This window comes from Emydura macquarii, unplaced genomic scaffold (assembly GCF_026122565.2).
Source record: "Emydura macquarii macquarii isolate MOO-44397 ecotype Brisbane River unplaced genomic scaffold, CSIRO-AGI_Emac_v2 contig_968, whole genome shotgun sequence".
NCBI lineage: Eukaryota > Metazoa > Chordata > Testudines > Chelidae > Emydura > Emydura macquarii.
The window spans coordinates 11,197,866-11,219,046 of record NW_027131105.1 but is presented as its reverse complement, the minus strand read 5'-3'; the positions used below and the strand labels follow the sequence as shown (position 1 = coordinate 11,219,046).

General features: G+C 37.0%; 1 protein-coding gene and 1 long non-coding RNA gene across 8 annotated transcripts in view; both read left to right on the top strand.

Annotated features, from left to right (window-relative positions):
* Window positions 1-21,181, top strand: part of ERC2 (ELKS/RAB6-interacting/CAST family member 2) — a 685,232-nt gene that overhangs the window by 138,474 nt on the left and 525,577 nt on the right. The window lies entirely within an intron of this gene.
* Window positions 274-20,782, top strand: LOC137150505 (uncharacterized). The gene is made up of 4 exons (XR_010918986.1): window positions 274-400; window positions 19,804-19,990; window positions 20,249-20,368; window positions 20,578-20,782. It is a non-coding gene; the product is annotated as an uncharacterized lncRNA (long non-coding RNA).

The following is a 21,181-nucleotide window of genomic DNA, read 5'->3' as shown; positions in this document are numbered from 1 at the left end:
TTTGTGCTAGCATGTACCACATAAACTCATGTGATTATTAGTAATACACAAGGTTTCTTTATGCTTGAGTTAAGATCATCCTGAGACTAAGTTTCTCCTCTTTGTGTGTGAAATTGCTTAATTGAGAATATCAGGAAAAGAATGAGGGTTAACACCTGTTCTGCATGATAAATTTTGATCAGCAACAGCTGTTTGGTGATAATGCTGATAATTTATGTGTGTGTTAACAATATATATAAAACACAGCTACAGAATGGCTTAGATTGTTGTTCAAACATGACTTCCTTTGAAGTATGGTAGTTTTTGGTTCTTAGCTGGTCTTCTGGAAAAACATCTTACTAGTGGATAATATACTGAAGTGCCCTGGGGAAAAAGTTAGAAAAGACTTATTGCTTTTGATGTGAGCACATGATTTTAAAAATATAGTTGAAGAATTTTTTTAAGTTGATAGACTAAACTGTGTGGTTTTGTTGCGCTGTTAGTCCAGCTTCTGTGCTAAATGGACAAAATAGAGGATGGTGTTTTATGTGAGCATATATATTAGAGGAATTTCAGTGGAAATTATTTCAAACCAAATGGAGTTTCAGAAAATATGGGGTTCTCATTCTTCTGCTGTATTCATAATGTTAAAGGGAAGATTGTCCCATTCTTCAGGGTTTCATACTGGAACCCAGCTGTAAAAACTAAAGTTAAGAGAAAACTGGATGTGGTATAATCTTTTTCATGTATTCTCTGGGACACTGTGGAGAAATGACATTTTAATAGAACGAAGAAAATACAAGGCAATACTCTAGGAGAAAGGAATATTTTATTTTGGGTTTGAGTTTTACCACTTTGATTAGTAAAATGAAAGAATACAAGTTAAGCTTTTTAACTGTCCGCCACATAACTCACTAACTTTTTATAGAGAGTGTATATTTAGCAGTGATTTAGAGATTGAGGCCCTGATCCTGCAAAATTTATGCAGCTGCCTAAAGTTAAGGTCCACGAGTAGTTGATGGATTTCTCCGTCTCTAAAATTAAGGATCTGTGTAAATTTATGAAGGATTGGGGTTTAATATGGTGTGGCTGAATGCTTTCTTAAAAATAAGGATTTCTATTTAAAAAAAAAATCCCCTAAAGAACGCCTGACACTTGTATAACTTGTGGAAAATGACCTTATTTTAGGACTTTCCCCTAACTCAGTTGAAGTCAACAGGAGTTTTGCCGTGCACTACAGTGGGAACAGGCAGCCTGATCCTGCCAAGAATTCTGTACAGTTTCTTTTATGTAGAGTCCTAGTAGCTTGATGTGAGTAAAGTTGTACAGTACTTATGTGTTTAGTATTGGGACCATAGTCATCAGGTTAAGGTCCAAACTACTTTTTTTTTAAACACCACAAACTCATCGCCATAAGTAGAGTTTTACTGGTGTAACTGAAAGACGTTAGCCCAGCAATGTATTCTGCTAAGCCAAAATTGGTTGCCATTTATTACTTTACAAGTAATGCAGTATACAAACTGAAAAAAAACCCCAAACATAAAAGAAAACCCCAAAACAAAATCTTCATACCAAATCATTGTGTCGCTCTCTAAGAATATGAGAGTCCTATATAGACATAAATTTGTGTACACAATCATCCAGCTCATAAACTCACAAGTGTGTGTGTGATATATATAAATAAAAATGCATAGAGGACTGGAGCTATAGATACTCAAACTTATATTCCTCATCCTTTACTAAATATCTTTTCCCATACAAGCCCCAGATTGTGACTTTTGGACAAGCTACTGTATGAAGTAGTATGGCCAGGTTATTGGGAAGATGCCCCTGAACTACCAAAATAAATGTGCTTTCTGGTCAGTAACTCCAAGGTTCCCCAGCTGCACACCTATGAGCTCTTCCATCGACAAAGGCAGGAGGGGCAATTTGACTAAGCGTAAATCATTCAGAATGTAACTTGTTCTGTTGGCATAATTAATATAATGTGTGCAACTAAAATATTTTTTGTCACTAGGTGGCACTCTTGAATGAGGCTTGTGTTTTATTCCTGGGCTGGCATTACATTATTTAATTCACAAACCATCCCTCCCAATTTGTTATTTTCATCATTTCTTTTATAATGTTTTAGTGAAATGAAGAGAAGGTGGAAACCTTTATTTTAAATTGATACCAGGGACACTTATTGGGCTTTTATAAGAGCCTTTTAAATAAATGCAGTGTGGAACAATTGCAAATAAGAACTGATGTAAAGAAGACACAAAGAATAGTGAAGCTTTCTTTACAGAACATGCAAAGGCTGTAGCTCAGGCCTAACAAATTAACCAAGCTTCTGCCTTTTAAGTTTTAATGTTCTGAGTGTAAAGAAAAAAAATGTTTTTGGAATGGATGATAATTTCACTTAGGTACTATACTGCAGTTTTAGTTGGATGAGATATGTTCAGTATTTTTTACAGACCAAACTGGTTAGTATTGCTCTGCGTTGTTAAATCATCATAGTGTTGCACCCCATAAACAAGTGCATTTCAGTAGTGAGTGATGTGAATGTGTATTTGTAACTCAATGAGTGATGCATATATATTCATTTTAATATTTTCTATACTGCCCATCTCCATCTAGCTGCGATGCAGAACAGAATGCAGAGTAATTAAACCAAAATGGGATCTACTGGGTCAGAATAAAATAGCTATTTTATCAAACAAACCTGGAGGGCGAAATACTGAAAAGAGAAGAGCTGATGAAAGAGGGAGTACAAGTTCATCCCAGGAAATACTCGCCCAGATAAATTTCACACCTATAGAACTTACCTTATGCTCCATCTTGGAGCTTTTGTGGATCCTAAGTGGGACTTTGATAGACATCCTTGGGAGGGAGCTTTATAGAAAGGGTTCCTGGACTCTAAAAAGTCTTTACTGCCAGCCTGATTTATAATTAAACTTGTGGTGGAGAGCAGAGAGCTTTGGCAAACTCCACTGCTTTGGAGAAGTATAGGAGAGAGGCAGATGCTTAGGACTTTATACACCAGAAAGAACCTTAAATTGAACTGCAGTGCTGAAACCAGTGCAGAATGTGGATAGTGAGCATTAATAATTCCCTTTCAAATGGGCAATTATGTTGAGGAACTGCTCCAGCTTCTGAATGACATTCAGTGGCTAGGGGGTTTAAATATACCTCTTTGCTGTGCAGTGCAGGTAGGAGCAAAGGACTTAAATGTTTTGCGACTTTTCTAACTAGTAGGTAACGTGGCTATGGGGCATGCTCCTACTTGACCCCAAGCAGGCAGAAGTGACTTTATGTGCTTGTGATGTGGCTAGGACCCTGGGAATTTGAGGTGGTGGGGAGCATGTCAGATGAGGGAAACAGGAAACAGCTGTATTGCATATTAGCATGTCACCCTCCCCTTGAGACACTTCAAGCAGCATTAAGTCTGCTTGCAAGATTTCTGTCATGCAGAAGAGGATGGTTATATGTAGTTGTACAAGGGGAGCAAAGGCAGCATATAGTATAGCCCACAGTTTGTAAGGTGTTTTCTAGACCCTTAGAACGGTGCTATATAAGGGAGTGCTGACTTTTTTTCTTACAATAACATCTATAATCAATACATTGTGAAAGCAAAGTAGATTGCCATAGGCTTTGGGGCTGTCTAAATGTCCCAGAATTAAGTTATTAATCACAGAGAGGTTTTTGCAAAGATACTTTCCCCCATTAATTTTAATGGGAGTTGTGTATCTAAATTTTCTAGTCAGTTTTGCAAATTTCAGCTATGACTGATGCTCTACTATTACCTTTGTTCAATTATATTACATAATGCTTAAATGATTGTGTTCTTTGAGGAAAAAATAGTTGGGACTTATTAAGGAACAAACAAAGCCACATTTGTTTCTGTAAAAGTACAACTGGGGGCTCTATGATAAACCACAGAACGGACACTTGTAATTCTTTAAGCCAGTGGTACTCAGACCTCAGTGGTTCAGGAGTCAAATTAGTGATCAACCATTACCCAAAAGAGCCACAGTAGTGTGAATTCATTGTTTCATATGTTCTATATCTATATTCTCACAGCAAAATGACTAAATATTATTTTATCTACTACAATTAGCTAATAACATAGTAAAAGCATCCTGATTGGTTAATAACTTAGACTGGTTAATATTTAAATCACACAGTGTTTTAACGTTGCATTAAACATGCATTAAATGTTGTAAAGAGGTGCAGGAGACACATTAAAGAACCCCTTGTTGCTCTGAGCCTCAGTCTGAGTATCACTGCTTTAAGTTTAAAGATTAATAGCCTTGTCAGAAAACATTAGGTTGCTAAATAACACGACAGTAATGGTATCGAATTTGGATACAGGATTTTGTGATGCAGAGCCAGAACAGGTCATGTTGTTGTTATAAGGTTTAAAAAAAGTTGCATACAAATGAACCAGATGTAAACCGAACTACCCATATTGCTCTCTAGCTTGCACGTTGGCCCTGCAAAGCTTATGTGGCAGCAATAATAGAGCGTGGGATTATTTAATTTCTTGTGATGAGTCCTCCTTTGATATTTCCAGAGCTTCTGGGCTCAGGTGTAGTCCCTGATATTGTAGATCCAATGGAGCTGTGTAGCCAGGGGAAAAAACTTATGCAGACAAACAGTGTCTATATTTGGATGGATGCGGCATTCCCAGAGCCTGTGCAGATTCCTGGGAATCCATTAGACATGTGGGCTGCTTCTGTGATCTGTTCCATGGGGTGGGTAAGCAAACCCTACCTTATAAATGGAATGATCAGGGAGAAATTTAACAAAGAGATGCTCCCATAGGCTTCTTCTTCAAGAGCTCCATCCCACAGGTTTTACTGAATGAAGGAATGATCAAAGCCAGTGTCCTAAATGAAAGGCTGAGTTTCAGATTTAACTCTGGGTTTTTCTGCTTTTATATATGCCATAGAAATATGGATATAAACTTCCAGGGGACACAATTCATTTTCAAGAAGTTTTGAAGAATCAAATTAGATTAATAGTATTATGGTGATAACACATAAGCAATATAATAAAATACATGGATTGATTGTTTAATCTCTGTGGATAAATTAAGTATTTCTTATTTAACATGATCAAAAACCGTATTTCACAGCTATGACCTCATACGGCTTTCTGATGTAATAACAATGAATTGACAATAAATAGAACTGCAGAATGCATATAACCTAAAGTAATTAGGTTTATTAGTTGAGTCACTTGTGATGACTGCCTTGTCGTACATTAGTAACTGTACCATATCCATCCTGAGATTAAATCTAGAATGATTTTTTCCTATATTAAATCCTTGGGGGGGGGGGAAGTAAAATCTTGCAATCAATAAATATGCAGGAGGGAAGAAACTCATTTAATAATTTGTTAAAGTTACTACATTCTGGCCAGATCTTAAACTGCTGTAAATCAACATGGCTCCATTGAAGTCAATAGAAGCTCTACTACTGATTGCAACAGGAGTAGAAGTGGGCATAAATACAGTGGGAATTGTTTAACCCACCACTGAAATGCTTTCATTTCTAGGGATGTGGGCAGCATCCAGTTGGTGCAGAGCAATCTGTAAAACAGTGGGAATAGTGAAAAGCAAAACCTCACGGGTTACATCTTGTCTGAAATTCTCCTACCCTAGTGTTTCTCAGACTTGTTTGGGGTAGAGACCTGGGGTGAGGAGGGAGATTATCAAGGGTGGAGAAAATTGTAGGGGCCTGAATCCCTTTGCACCCTCCCACCCCTCTCCTCTCTGATTCTGTAACCATGCTGCCAAATCTGAAGAGGGCTCCTTGAAAGCATCCCAGCTTCCCTGTCTGCTCCCATTATGGTCTTCAGTATTATAGCTGTGGGGAGCAGCTCACAGCTACAACTCACTGCCCAAACTTCCCCGCTCCTCTGTCACTCAGCTGTGATATCAATGAACATCCTCTCCTCTCCCTCTGTCTGTGGTGTAATGGGAAGGGGATCAGAGAGGAAAGGAGAAAAGTGTGGGGAGAAAAGTAAGGAAAAAAACTTCAAAAAAAAAAAAAAAAAAAAAAAAAAAAAAAAAAAAGACAGGAGGAAAAAAGGGCAAGATACCCAAAATAGAAAGCAGGAAAAGGGACAGATGGTGGCAACTGTGTCAGGATGTGCCTGGCATGGGGGAAGCAGTGCACAAATGCGCCAAGTAGAGGCGCCAACAGAAAAAGGGATGGGAACAACTCTCCTATACAGCTAAATGTGTGGAAAAGAGAAAGAATAGCGTGACCAGAGGAGTGCAGGTATTTCAAATCAATTGTTTAGATCACTGTGCCATTCCCATTGGCAATAAATAAAAAAATAAAATAAAATAACAACTCTGAAGAGTAAAGGTAATCCTACTGTAACTATGCCATCATAATGGCAGACAATAGGTGCTACTGCTGTGGCTCTTCACTTGATAAGATTTTTACTTGACTATCTATGGTGTTAACCGATAGGCATTCTTCTTTAGCTTAGATAGGACAATTTATGCTTTTGGAAATAAAGGTCCTTATTTCTACTGCTATGGGTGGCTGTTTTTGCCACACTGACGATTTTAAATAACTTAATATTTCTTAGTACACTTATGATGTAGGCAGATCAAAGCAAGATCAATTACACACAACTTGTGGTACACCTGAAGTGCATAAAAACATAGGTAATACGATATAAAATGTGGCCTGCAGTATGATAAGATACATCTAGAATACAGGATGATAGGTGGCATACTAAGCTTCATTTTCACTTAACAAGAGAGATCATGAATGTCATACTTCTGGTGTTTATTTTGCGTTATGACCTTACTTTTAACTCATGAAAATAAAATGTTTCCCTTCCCACTGACACATTATGTTCCTCTGTCTTCATCTTTCTCTCTCATCATAGATTTAGATAAAAACAGACACTACCTATCAAATTCAATGAGAGTTCTGCTTGTATGGTAGCTACAGGACCAGACTCCTAACATTCTGTGTGAACATGTTTGATACTTGCCTAATATTCAAAATTTGTTGACCCTCCACAATTTTATTTAGAGCTATAGATTATATTGTCATCAAATTTAAAGTCAGAAACAGTTTATCAGAAAAAAGGTCTTGACAACCTTTAGGTTAAAGATTGGAAATATTTTTACTAATGACTTAAATCCTGACACCAATTGGATTACTTACAAGTGTCAGTTAATGTTCTATTTAATAAACTTTTCAAGATGTAGGAGGACTGGTTTCCATGGAACCATTGATGTTTTTGGCTTACTTCATAGATTTCATTCATAAAGGCAGAATCTTGATCAAAACTTCAGGAATGTCACTCAGTAATATAGTAAGATGTCTGGTAGTTTGGTCATTTCAGCCAACATATCCATTAACTATCAATTATTTATTTTTATTTTGTGCTCACTTTATATACCAACATGGGCACAGGTATCTGGATATCTTCATTTTACTACCTTAAGTTCAGAAGTATTGATGAGAATTTGGACAAATTTTCTTTTATATTTTGTTAGCTTTTGACCTTTGTTTGACCTGTAAAGTTATTTGTACCTTTCTCAAAGTAATAGCAGGATAAGTCTAAGAAGGTTTTATATCCCCCCCCTTCTTCTGCCTATACATAGCTCAATTAAATGTGAATATGGAAAAAAACTTTAATCATAAAGTGCTATTGTGTGTAACTTTTTAGGTTTTTCTGCAATGTGAGTTTACTGATTTAATTCTGGATAGGCTTCAAACCAGTATAATTATTCTGTAGTACTTTGCAATTCAGGAGTATTGAGTATAATAAGGAAAAACAATGTTCCTAATACCACATTTGGTGTGCAAGTAGTATACATATTGAATACATCCATCTCTTTAGTTAACCAGTTAAAAAATAATAATCTGAGAAACTAAACACACACCTTTGTACAAGTTAAAAGTGAAATAGTTATCAGTATGCATTGTTTCTATGCTTGGAGATTTGATTTTTAAATGTTTGAGATCATTGATTTCCTTTGTTAAAATTATTTTTTAGATAGATTTAATTCATACATAACACGAAGCATACAGTGTATCAGAAGAGATTTGTATGTGGGATGGTAGCTATCATCAATGACCAACTAATGGTTTAAAAACGTAAATAATTCATATATGATGTACAGCATTTTAGTTAACGTGGAATTTCTGGTATTCTTCATGGGTCTGTAAAAATGTTCCTAAGATAGTTTTTCTTTTGCATGTTATGAATATTATGTGAAACGCAATATAAAAAGTAGAACTATAATTCAGCCAAGAGTTCTTTCCTAAGATAATTAAGACAAGTGTCCAAAGAAAGATTTTATTATTTTATTTAAACACAGTAAGAAAAAATTGCTACTTACTCCTTCCTTAAAGGTCCCCACTGATAATACTGGGCAAATTATAATGGCCTCACCTGGACAAAAAAGTATAACCCAATTCCCCATACATACATACAAATATATGAGTAACTTTTCTCTAGAGACAAAGTAAAAATTGGATGAATGACCAAAAGAAAATATTTTTGTTTAAATATGTTGGAATGCTTTCCATATGCAGTACATATTTGTGATTCAAAAAGAATAAAAACAGATTGTCCTTACTAGCCTTGGTAAGTTTGCGTCTTTCACATCTTTGAAAATGTAAGTGCATGAATCATTCCTTTCACTCTTCAAGCTACAGGGCAAAATTCTGCATTACTTTATCCTCAGCCCTAAATAAAAAAAATCTGACGTTTTGTAGCAAGAATTGCTTTCATGCAACAAGCAGTATTCTCAAATGTAGTTCTGCACATTCTTTAATGGAAAGTCTTGCAGATGTGGATGGTATTCATAAGAAAAGATTTTTCCAATGAATGACCTGTCAAAACTTTGCCAGGAAAAAAGGAAATGTATCCTTTTAAAATTCTCAATATATTTTCAGCCAGATCAAATGCGTAGTATTCCAAGGACTGGATTTATCCACAGTGGTGCCTGAAAAATAAAAATCTTTAATGAGGTTGAAGTTGCTTAACTGATGAGGGAAATTGCAAGTGAATATTAGCAGTGACAAATTAAAGCAGGAAAGAAATATTTTTTACTAAAGAGATGTACAAAATACCTGTAGGGCACAGGAATGTGAACTCTCATTATCCACAGAGACAAATTCACGCATATCCTGGAAAATATCAAGATAATGAAGATGGAAACAGAGCAGCAAAGGACAAAGCTCACTGTGGTTTTTTGATCCCTAGAAGAGAAGAAAACAGGATAACTACTGACCTTGGGGGAGGGAATAGTAATGAAAAGAAAGGGATGTCAAGGTTCTTTCATCACTGTCCAGTCTGTGCAGGTGACAGGGGGAAGTAATATGTTTGTCTGTCTCCCAGGCTCCCACCAAAGATTCTTGTAAGGGTCCTCATATTGCTTTAATAGCATGCAACAGATTAGTTTTTTGATTACTTCATCTTGACAGATTTAAAACACTGAGAAGTTGATGATTCTTATTGAAACATTTTAACAGTAGCAATGGTTGCTAACTTCTTCATGTAAGGAAGTCTGTCCGGTTTATTTATGTGATGTGAAGTAGAAAAAAACGGAAGAACAGTATAAAATTGAATATAGTATCAGACTATGACTCTTCTTGGTAGACCATCCATTCCTGCTACTGCTTTTGTAATGCAGAGGATGGAAATGTGGCTAAGGGAATAATATCTTAAGCTAACTAAGGAATTCCACTACTGCATGAATACAGTGGCATATGAAAATTGCAAATGATGTGACTGACTTGGGGATTACCATGGGACTGTGTGACCATTTTCCTTAAGAGGCAAAAAGTCACTGTTCTGCTTATTTAAATGCCCAATATGTGCAAGGTGCTGAAATGCATGTGTTTGAAGTACAGTTAGACGAGGACTGGGAAGGATAAATTGACTGAGGTCCTGTGTGGTAATGCATTTAAGAAGAGCTGGCCCGAAAATAATGAGGTAGAGTTTTAGGAAAGTCTGGTGAGGTTCATAATGATTTGCCCTTTCTTGTCTACCAAACACTATTGATGGATGAATACCTACCTTACTTTTACCAAATGCTTCCCCTTTTTCCCCTTACTGTTCAATCCACTTGCATGCAACTTTTAAAGAAACAATTTACATATAAACATGCCATGCATTTGTTAACAATGTTACTGAGGTTGCAAAATCAAGCACTCAAAGTAAGGCAATGCCAGAATTAATGTTGCCCCTGTAACCTTATTTTGGCCCTGTTGTGCATAAGTGTTATGATGTGGTCTTTAGTTCCATGGTCATATGCTATTTTTCCACCAGAGTTGTACCTCATTTAGTGTGCAAGACCTGCTGCTCAGTTATTGAATGAGTATTGTGTAGTGAATGATGCTGTTTGAAGGATCACAGCCTCATTTGCTATACTTGGAAAGTATGTGATGAATGAGGAAGAACAGAGGAAGAAAAACAGTAATGTAGTGAGTTAAGGCAACTGACTGGGACCAGTGTGATCAGTTGGTAGCACTGCCACACACTACCAAGCTAATGTCACTTCAGAGAAATGTTTCACAAGTGTCCACTAATTGTATATTTGTCCCACATTTTCTGGGTGCTCAACTTAGGGCTTGATCTTTAGAAATACAAAGCACTCAAAGTGCAACTGAAGTCAATGGGAGTTGAAAATGCTCAGCATTTCTGAAAATCAGGTCCTGGGTGTCCAAAGTTGGGTATCCAATCATCAAGGCACCTAAAAGTAGCGGATACTTCTGCAAATTTTGAAATTAATGTCACTGCACCTCAGTTTCTTATCAGTAAATTGAGGATAATATCTGCTTGCTCCACAGATGTGCTGTGAAGGCAAATTAATACTTGTGAGACGTCAACATGGTGACCAGTGCTATAGGGAAAAAACTATGATTAATTTCCTGATGGGCTTTTTCTGTGGCACTCATTACTATATCTAGTTTCTCACAAATATTAATTTATCTTCCCAATGCTCCTGAGAAGCAGAGAGGTGGTATTAGCCCCATTTTAAAGAAAGGGAATTGAGGAACACAAACATTTAAAGCCAAAACTTGCAAAGTGCCCATCTATATATATATAATATAAATTTCTCATTCAATGTATGGCCTATGCTTTTAATGCAGTAAATAAGCCGTAGGCCATACTTTGAGAGAGAATTGAACAGTTAACTCATTCACTGTTCACCCATCATGTACAGTGGCTCTCCAGTTCAGCAAGGGGTAGCTAAGCATTTGCATAGCAGTTCCATTGATATCAAGCTTTGAGACATATGGACATAAGTACCTTGTTGAATCAGGGCCTGAATGAACCTGCAGATAGAAACAGTATGTGATCATATTCATAATGAATTATGTATTGGGGCAAATTTAAAACCCTGGCAACACTGGCATTTTCCTAATTTTTGTGCACTTGAAGCTTTGACAATGTTCTTCTAGCTTAGCTTTTTGTATGTAATATAATAAATCCCTTCCTCTTAGAAGGGGAGCAAAGAGTAGATAACATTCTCTGGCTGGTTGCATCTCAAAGAGTGTGTGTGAATATAAGTTTTTACTTAAGTTCTATTTTGGTCTTGGCTTGGACTTAAACTTGATTGCAAATTCAAAATGGGAGGGTCACTGATATAATATCTTTTATTTTGTTTTACTGGAAATCAACACACCCAAAAAAGGGACATTTATGTTTGTTGTTCTGCCGTATGCTATTCAATTTCCCTTTTGAATTAATGAACAAAGAAAAATAGTGCACAGTTGTGTATTTTATAGTCAAAGGTCATATTTCAGTTTGATCTGAAACTTTCCATTTTTTTAACCAGGGAAATGGAATTATGGGAAATAATGTTAATTAGTTGAGATCCGTCATTTTTTTGCAAAGTAAGTCCCTTGTTTGTACATTATGAACCTGATTAAGTTATTTTTGCAGGGGAGAAATTCCACTGATTTGAATCTGAAGTTTTAATTTAATTAAAGGTGTAAAATTTGAATAGCAAAATATGGAATGGGGGTGAAAAAGGGGGTAGTGATTCCCCATGTGTGCATGTAAATTCCTCTCCAGGCATACTGTCAGTTGGGGTACTGCTTTTTGGGAGGGGGAAGTCAGGGCAGAAGGGTATGAAGCTGGTGGAACAGCATGAATACAGCATGCACCCTTTTGATTCCCAGGGAAGTTACACCATGGAGTTAATTCTGTGGTCTGGTTCATTTTCTGGGTCACCTAAAAAGTGAATTCAGATCCATAGTGTTCTTGGGATAGACTGCAAGATAGAAAAATGTGTTGAAAAAGTAGAACATCTAGTAAATATGTAGTGAACTGATTAAAAGTAATGTCTAGCTTTTTAAAGTGCAGGCTTCACTAGAAGTAATCCTGCATTAATTATCATGCCAGGCTATATATCTCTGGAGAGTATCTATGCTAATTTCTGAATGCTCTGATGCTGGCACCATGCTTCCTGGATGCCAAGTACATGTTAAATGTTTAGGGGAAAAAACCCTTCAAGTTTATGAAGATGATATAATTCTGTACTGATAAATGTAATGAAATTCAGGTTATTGTCTTTGAGGGCTGAAGGAACTAACTTCTTTATAATGTATACAGTTATTTTGTTGAAGGCAAATTACAGAATTAATTGTATCTGAATATTGTGGATTAACACAGGAGTTAAAGGAAAATGCAGGTTTTGACTCAGACTTCTCATGAATGAGATTAAAAATAGCCACATCTGCATTTTGCTTCAGTTTTATTTAGGATTGGAGGGCTGCTAGAAATAGTCAATAGGCTGTGGATGCTTTCTGCACATCGAGCTCACCCATTCAAGGCAAAAAGTGGTCTGCTCTGCAAGACCAAAAAAGAAAGTTGCAGAACAGTTCATTTTGGCCTGGGTTCAGCAAGGAATTTAAGCACATCCTTAATTTTTAAGCAGGAGAGTAGTTTAGTTGACTTCAGTGGGGTTAGGGATATGTTTAATGGGGACTCCCATATGCAACCAGAGTCCTGTTAAAACGAGAGTCCTGTAGCACTTTAAATACTAACAAATTGCATCTGATGAAGTGGGTTGCAGCCCACGAAAGCTTATGCCTGCAGAAATTAAATTTGTTAGTCTTTAAACTGCTACAGGACTCTCCTTGTTTTTGCTGTATACAGAGTAACACGGCTACTACCACTTTAGAGTCCTGTTGATCGTCTTCCCCACTGCTTAGTCATTTGAACCTCTGGGAGTTTCTAGAGCCCACATTCTTCTCCTTCATCAACACCAAGAAAGGAGACAAACTGTTCTGTGTGACATAAGGGCCAGCTGTATGATGGGAAATAGATAATGCTTTGTGAAAGTGACCTTGGCCTTTTTACCCTTTCCCTGGTTAAAATTAATACATATTTAATTTTAATATGTTGAAATACATTTGGGCAGTGCAGGAGTGGGAATTTTGCTTGAGTCAAGACTGCGGGGGTCAGGACCTGTAAGTATCATGTGAGGAATTTGTATCAGAGTGTTCTGTGGAAACAATCATGAACAATAATGGATGTTGCCTGACTAGTTTTCCACAATAAAATATACCCAATTTAATCAAATAATGCTGTTATTTTTAGTGAACATCTGCTATTTTTAATCTTCTTTTTGGGAGAAGAGAACAATATAAATCAAGAACAATAAATATTATTGTCTTACAATATGTTTTAGACATGTGTTGGGATAAAAACAATAGCCACAGGCTGGTACTACAGAAATCTCTCTGTAGACCATTAGGCTTTAGCATTGTTCTTTAATACTCTCCATTACTGTAATAGATTTAGTTCCTGTACACTTTTTAGTCAATAAACAAACATTCAGGGCATGCAAAAATTCATTTTCCACAGGTTTTGGAAAAATCAAATTAGATGAGATAATGCAGTGTTATGGTAATGCAAAGACTAAAAAAAAAACACACATTCATTTGTAACTTTAGCAGAGCTCAGAATGTTTCCTGTTAAATGTTAGAAATTACTGGCATTAAAAATGTGGCAGTGTGGTTTTTTTTGTTTGGACTAAGGGAAACTCTTGTGAATTTTCAGTGTCATTACAATATTATTTTCTCAGCAATGTTTTGGGAAATTTAAGATGCCACAACAGTTCAAGCCGTGGTAAGTCTTTAGATAATATGTCAAGTACAGGGGCCTGAGAGATAAGAGATTTATGTTCTTGTTCCTAACATTGAAACCAACTTGGGCCATGCTCTTGCTCCTACTGAACAAACTCAGTTGGAGTTCTGGGTATTTGTAATCTCACAGGATCAAATTCTTAATTTCTTTGGGCTCCAATGAGGTACTCAAAGGTGTGGAGAGATCATGGGCTAGCATTCTATCTGAACAGAAAATCTAGACTTCAAAAGAAGTATTTAAACCTGCATTTTTAAAGTATGGTTTTGCTGAATCTTCTTGAGAATTTACACATGAAAATCCAGTGTTTGTTCTTGCTAACATGCAAATGGATAACTATGTCCAACTACATGTGCAATATGAATTGTTTAGATACTCAAGCACTTTTATGAACACATCCAATGCACCCTTCTTTGAAAATTTGTCTTTTATGATAAAACTTGGTCCTTATAGTGCTTTTCATCTGTTGACCTCAGATGTTTTACATAGGTGGGTAAGTTCTGTTTTTCTTATGATGAGATTGAGGCCCAGAGAAGGGAAGTAACTTGCCCAGTGCCAGCCAGCAGATGTGAATATGATTGGTCATTCTCATTTCATAGCACTATCAAGCCAAAATTTTAATTTATTGTACAATTTATATTTATATATTGCATTCCCTTCTGTTTCCATATAACCTGTATAATTGCTACCTAAAGACTGTGATTAAGGTAAAATTATGGTACTGTGTTGAACAACTCTATGTTAAGAATTGCAGATTAAAAGAAAATCTCTGCACACTTCCTGGTGCAATATAGAATCTCCCTTCTCTCCACTTTTAAAAGAACTTGCCCTGTTTAAATTGTCTGTCCCATCTTAATAAATAATTTTACATGTTGATACTTTTCATATTATGTGCACAGTAACTCAGCAATCAAAATACTTGGTACCGTGGTTAAATGGTATCTTGTGATTCAGACCCACTTTTAGTCCCTGTCAAGTACACCCCTCTGGTGACTGGTTTCGCTACCTTCACCCCTCTCCAAGTGGAACCACAAGATCCTACTGCTCTTAGATTGGATCTATGGGCTATAGGCCCATTCCCATTTACCAACTGTGTTTGGTACCTGCAAACTCTCTTCCTTTGAGAGCCTGTGACCAGTGGCTGATTTGAAATTACTCAAAAACAGTTTCTTCAAAACACAATATTTATTCATCTGAAAGGTAAATAGCAAACCAAGGAAAGGGTTAAAATAACAAAAGGCCTATATGCCTGGATCTCACTTGAGTTTTATTCTTTCCTTGAAGTTTTGGGTAAATTTCACTCAGTGCAATCATCCCCTCTCCTACAATTTTTGCAGCAGTCCAAGCCCTGGTCTACACTACACAGTTAGATGGACATAAGGCAGCTTATGTCAACCTAACTATGTCAGTGTACACACTACAGCCTTGCTCCTGCCAATGTAAGTGCCCTACTACGCTGACATCATAACTCCATGAGAGGTATAGGGCTTATGTTGGTGTAGTTAGGGTGAAGCAGTGTCAATTGACAAGAAATTGACAAGAAAGCCTGGCTCCCCAACAGGGCTGCTGCTGGGTCTTCACTCCAAGCTGGGTTGCCAGCCAGTCTCCTAGCTTGGGCTTGCCCCCCTGGGGTCCCGGCTTCCCACTCCTGGCAGGGAGTCCGGCTGCCCCGACACTCTCAGCTCAAAGGCCGGCTGCCCCCCAGGCTCTGTTCCCCAACCAGTGTGGATCTCCTTGCTAGAGGCAAGAAGCATTGGTGGGGGCAGCTGGGCCCTGGCTCTCAGCCCTCTACACTGTCCGTATTCGGCTGGTGGAAATGCTCCTGGTGAGGATGCGTACCACCAACAGAAGGAGGGTAGTGTAGACATCAGCCACTGCAGTAATCACTGTGATGGCTGTAAGTCAACCTAACCTAAGTCATGTTAAGATTGTAGTGTAGACATGCTAGACATCTCTAGCTACTTCTACTTCTTCTAGCTACTTCTGCCTTGCTCCCTTTGATCTTAGGCTTGGGCCCTGGAAAAATTAACCTGCTAACCTGGTTGGAGCCAGGCTGGTGGGAGGGCATTTCCCAATGAATAACTCCCTCATTGTTTTCCTAAGGATCCTTGGTATTCTCTCTGGTGGTACTTTATTTTTGTCATTGTTTCAGTGCTTTTCTGTTTTCCCCCAATAGGCTCCCTTCAGTTTAACTCTATGCAGGCAGGTAGGATAATATCAAGCAGGTAAACTGAAGTGCATATGATAGTCATAAAAACACTAGATAACTCATTCTCCTCACTTGATATCCTCCTTGCTATTTATTAGAAATTAATCATTACCCTTACATGAGAGAAATAAGATGGCAGGAATACAGGATTAGTCATGCACAATTCACTTTCAATCACATTGTTGCTTTCCAGCTGAAAACATTATCTTTACTTCTGTCAATCAGAGAAAGCTACAATTTGATGGAACAGTAAAGACAGGGAGTTACACAAAGCAGAGCTATCAAGAACTAAGAACTTAAATTTCTTAAGATATGAGGAAGAGCAGAATAAAGGGAGACAGTTTGTTGTACCACTAATCTTTAGTCTCCACAGTGGTGCTAATGGAGCCAAACTTTATCAAATAGTCCAGAGTTTACCTGGGTGAGAATCACGTTGGGGAAACTTGCTGGCTCTCAAACAGCCTGTCAGAGCTCAAGAGTTTATGGGAACTGTAGTAAGGTAGGGCTGGAGGTTGCCTTTAAAGTCATCAAGTCCAGCCCCCCTGTGCTGTGGCAGGACCAAGTAAACCTAGACCATCCTTCACAAGTGTTTGTCCAACCTGTTCTTAAAAACTTCCAGTGATAGGAATTCTACAGCCTCCCTTGCAGGCCTATTCCAGAGCTTAACTTTATAGTTAGAAAGTTTTTCCTCATATCTAACCTAAATCTTCCTTGCTGCAGATTAAGCCCATTACAACTTGTCCTATCTTCACTGGACATGGAGAACAATTGATCACAGTTCTCTTTATAACAGCCTTTAACATATTTGAAGATTATCAGGTCTTTTTCTCAAAACCAAACATGCCCAGTTTTTTAATGTCTCAACTTCTGAGAGAATCTCAGGATGCCTAAAGATCAACCTATCTATAGTCTAGCACATGGTCCCCAAACTGTGGGGCGCACCCCGCTAAGGAGACATGGAGGAACATCTGATGGCATGGTGGCGCCTGGGCCACGAGAGGATGGGGGGGCTGTGCCACCCAGCCCTGCTCTGCCTCTTGTTCCAGCTAAGGCCCTGCTTCCAGCCCCTGCTCTTGTCTGCTGGCTTCCAATCGTGGTACCCTGGTCCAGCCGTGATGCTGCAACTACACTCCCAGCATGGGGGGTGGGGCACAGACACATTCTGTTAGTGGTAAGGAAAGGTGCAAGAGGATAAGTTTGGAACCATTGGTCCAGCAAGTTTTTATGCTAAAGTATCCATTTCTTTAATATATTTGTTACTGTAAGATAATGTGAAAATGGCCTTCTGTTGTGGAGGGAGACATATCCCCCTTTTTGAAGTTAGAACAATCACACAGATGGGTATCTGCTGATTAATATAGAATCAGACAACTTACTATGTTTCTGATTAATCTCATGTTTAAACCTTCTTCCTTTGTGGTATTGACTTATGCTGAAACAATATTTGTTCCTGATTTAATTAACTTAATCAATTTATATTGATATTTTAGGGTTTCCCTCCTCTTTTCCCCCCTGGCTTACCTTGGCAAACAAAGATAATCCAAATCCCCTCCCTTTGTCTGTTAAACTTGCACTTTCCACCTTCCTAGAATACATTTAATATACAATGGATAGGTGCCATTTTTCTTTGAATTTGTATTTATATATTAATACAAGTATGTAGTATAGCTCAATTGTGAAATATATTTGTGAAAAACCAGGGAAAGAAAGAAAAATATGGTTATTTAGTTTAGGTTTTGAAAAAAAATATAACTAGTCAGTTATACTTACGACAGTTCCCTTTGAGAAATGTCACTTCATTTCAAAGATGCTTTCACTTGAACCTTTGGAGGAGGAGGGGGAGGGTTCTGCCTTGTAGAACTACCTTTAACTAACTTACTACTAGTTTTCACCAGTCTCTAAATAGTGTTTAATATGATCATTCTATTTATAGATTACTAAACCTCAATATTCATTTGCAAATATCAATTTAATACACTATCTAAACAATTTACTTGGTTTTGTTATGTACAAGACCATAAACTGCTGTTAATGCTATTTAAATATGGAAGTGTGCTTAAATTTCTTAAGCGCCTCCATAAATCCCAGCCTTTTTCTATTATCAAGCCTGATATGAACATTCTAATGGATAAAAATCAGCTTTAGACTGAGAATCATGATTCTCTCTTGTTTTGTAGGACCACAGTCTTTTCTGAACCATAGAAACAAAAGCATGTGAAGTCCTTTGTAATAGTTGGACAATTCTAGACTAATGGGCCTATTGTTTTTTCCAAACCCCAGGTGGTTAGTTGTTGTCTTATATCCTGCAGTGAGAGTTCATATCCCTTCTTTTTTAAATCCCTTATATTTGGGTAACATCTTTAACCACTCCCGCTTTTAAAGTTTAATGTTAGTCACCTAAAGAAGTGGGCTGAATTTTTAAAGAGGTACTAGGCCTCCACAATTCCTACTGACATCTGAAAATTAGGCTGATTTTAGCCTTATTTAAGCAGTTGACTATAAACAACCAAATGCGAATATATGTTCTTAATGTTAGCCATCCAGGTATGAAAATGTCCTAAGTGTACGGCCATGCCAAGGAACAGTGGTAGCAAATTTACTGAAAAGATGTGCTGAGTGTGATTTTTTTTTTTTCCAGCACAGCTAATGTAGGAAACTATCAAAAGAAGTAATTTTCAGACAAAAAACTAAATTAAGATGGCCTAAGGTTGAGCGTATATATGAATAATTTAGAGTAAAAAACATTATAGGGATGTTGGAATTATTCCCAAAACAAGCCCTAAAAAACCATGAAATTCAGAGTTGAGATTTCTTTAAGTTTAACCTTAACATATTAAGATCTGGAAATGCACAGTTAAGGCACTCAAACAACTGTAATGCTGCCCTGTAACAACATCATGTAATAACTGCACAATTAATAAGACACATTGTAGACCAGATCAGACTAAATTGATTCATACAGAGTACACATTTGATTTTTTTTTAAAAATCCCCTCCCTCCAAGTTGCCACAATGGCACAATTATGGTTGTGTAGATGTCCAACCTCTGTGTTTCCATACCTTAAAACCCAACATGTTAAGGATAACTCTGAATTTCCTGGGTTTGTATTGCTTATTTTAGGCACAGTTATGATGTCCCTACATTTTTTAACCCTAAATTTTTTATACAGACTTACAGCTTTAACTCAATAGTTTAAAATGTTTTTTTTTTTTTTTTTTAAACTATTGTCAAACATCAGGCCAGCTGTGTAAGCTGGAACATTTTCTAAGAAATGATCTTTAAACTGTTTTGGGGGGTACAAGAGACTTTGTAGCATCGGCATTGCTTAAGTTTAAAGTTTGAAGATGTTGTTAGAGGGTTTTGATAGCACTTTTAGTAGCATATGTAACAAAAGGAATTGACTTAGTGAAACTTGGAGCCTGATCCTGCACTGCTTTCTTGGCAAAGATTCCTAATAGCCTGACAGTTTCTTTCTGCAAAACTGCAGATGATCATTTAACAGCCAAAACCACAACTGGGCATTTACTCTTATAAATGGGGTCATTCCGTGTGTCTACATCGGCTGGAGATGGAGAGAACAGAATGGTGTAGCAGAAGAAGAACAAAGGAGGCATCTAAGCAGAGGTCCACTTCTCTCAGTGAATGGCCCAGAAGTCGTTAGGAACTCTTTTGTGGTAAGTGATTTTTTTGTTTTTGTTTTTTTAATAGAGTGAATTATTTTGCAGCAACATTTACTGTTTATCTTTGTCATCACAGAACTAGCAAACTGTGACTGTTGTATGAAACTTATTTTCTCATTTTTCTGTTTTCGATTAAATTTACTTTAATGTAATTTTTCAGTTCCTCTACATTCATCTTTTTTGGGGGGAGGAGGGAGAGTGGATTTGGCAAAGGACGTGATCAATGTAGATTTTGTTTTGTTTCTCTTGCAGATACTGTATCATCTGCTAGGAATTATGTTGCTATAACAGAAGAATAAGAAGAACTACTTAATGATTTCTTCCCCTCTCCTCCTCCCTCCCCCAACTAGGCTTGAAAGATTATAAACTGAGGCAAGTAAGCTTGCAGTTCCTTGTCTTGTTTCATTTTCATTTGATATGAGGATTGTATACAAGCCATATTGTAAGAGTGCTGCGTGGGCATATGTATGAGGCAGAGCATTGATCATACAGATAAATAAAACAGATCATATTAGATAATGGAATTGAGAATGAAAGGTAAAAGTATTTAAAGTAATATAGTATCTTTTTTTCCCCTATAGATCTTGATGATGTCATCAAGTTTTACTTGCCAATTTCCTCCCAGAAAACACAGGAAGATGGGATGTTCTGAAGAGGCTGGCTACAGAAGGATTAAATTGCACTTTGTCTTCCTTCTTTAGGAATACTTCCTTACATTGTAAACAGATCTAAAGAAAATAGAAACGTCCAAATTTACAAGAAGTTTGTTAAAATAAATATATTTAAACCACACATGGGGTTCTTTAAATATACTTTTTTTTTTTTTTTTTACTGCAAGTGTAAAAAGCTTTTGTGTATTGATGCAAATACTACAAGTGCTCTATGCAATGATTTCCTTTCAGAAAGTCAGATTATAATTAATAATGTGGAGGAGTTACTCTGTGTAGGAGACAAGTGCATAAAATAGACCTAACTTCTGGTAGCAAACATACTGGCAATAATTTTTTTTTTTAAATAGAAATTTTCTACATATGTCCTTTTTATGATCTCAAGTGACATATGGTAAAACAAAAACATATTATACAAATATAGATTTGTATATAGTTGTCTATTCCAATGTGCTTAACAGACCACATAGACTTAATTTTAATCTTGTTTATGTTGGTTTTATACCAATGTACTTCC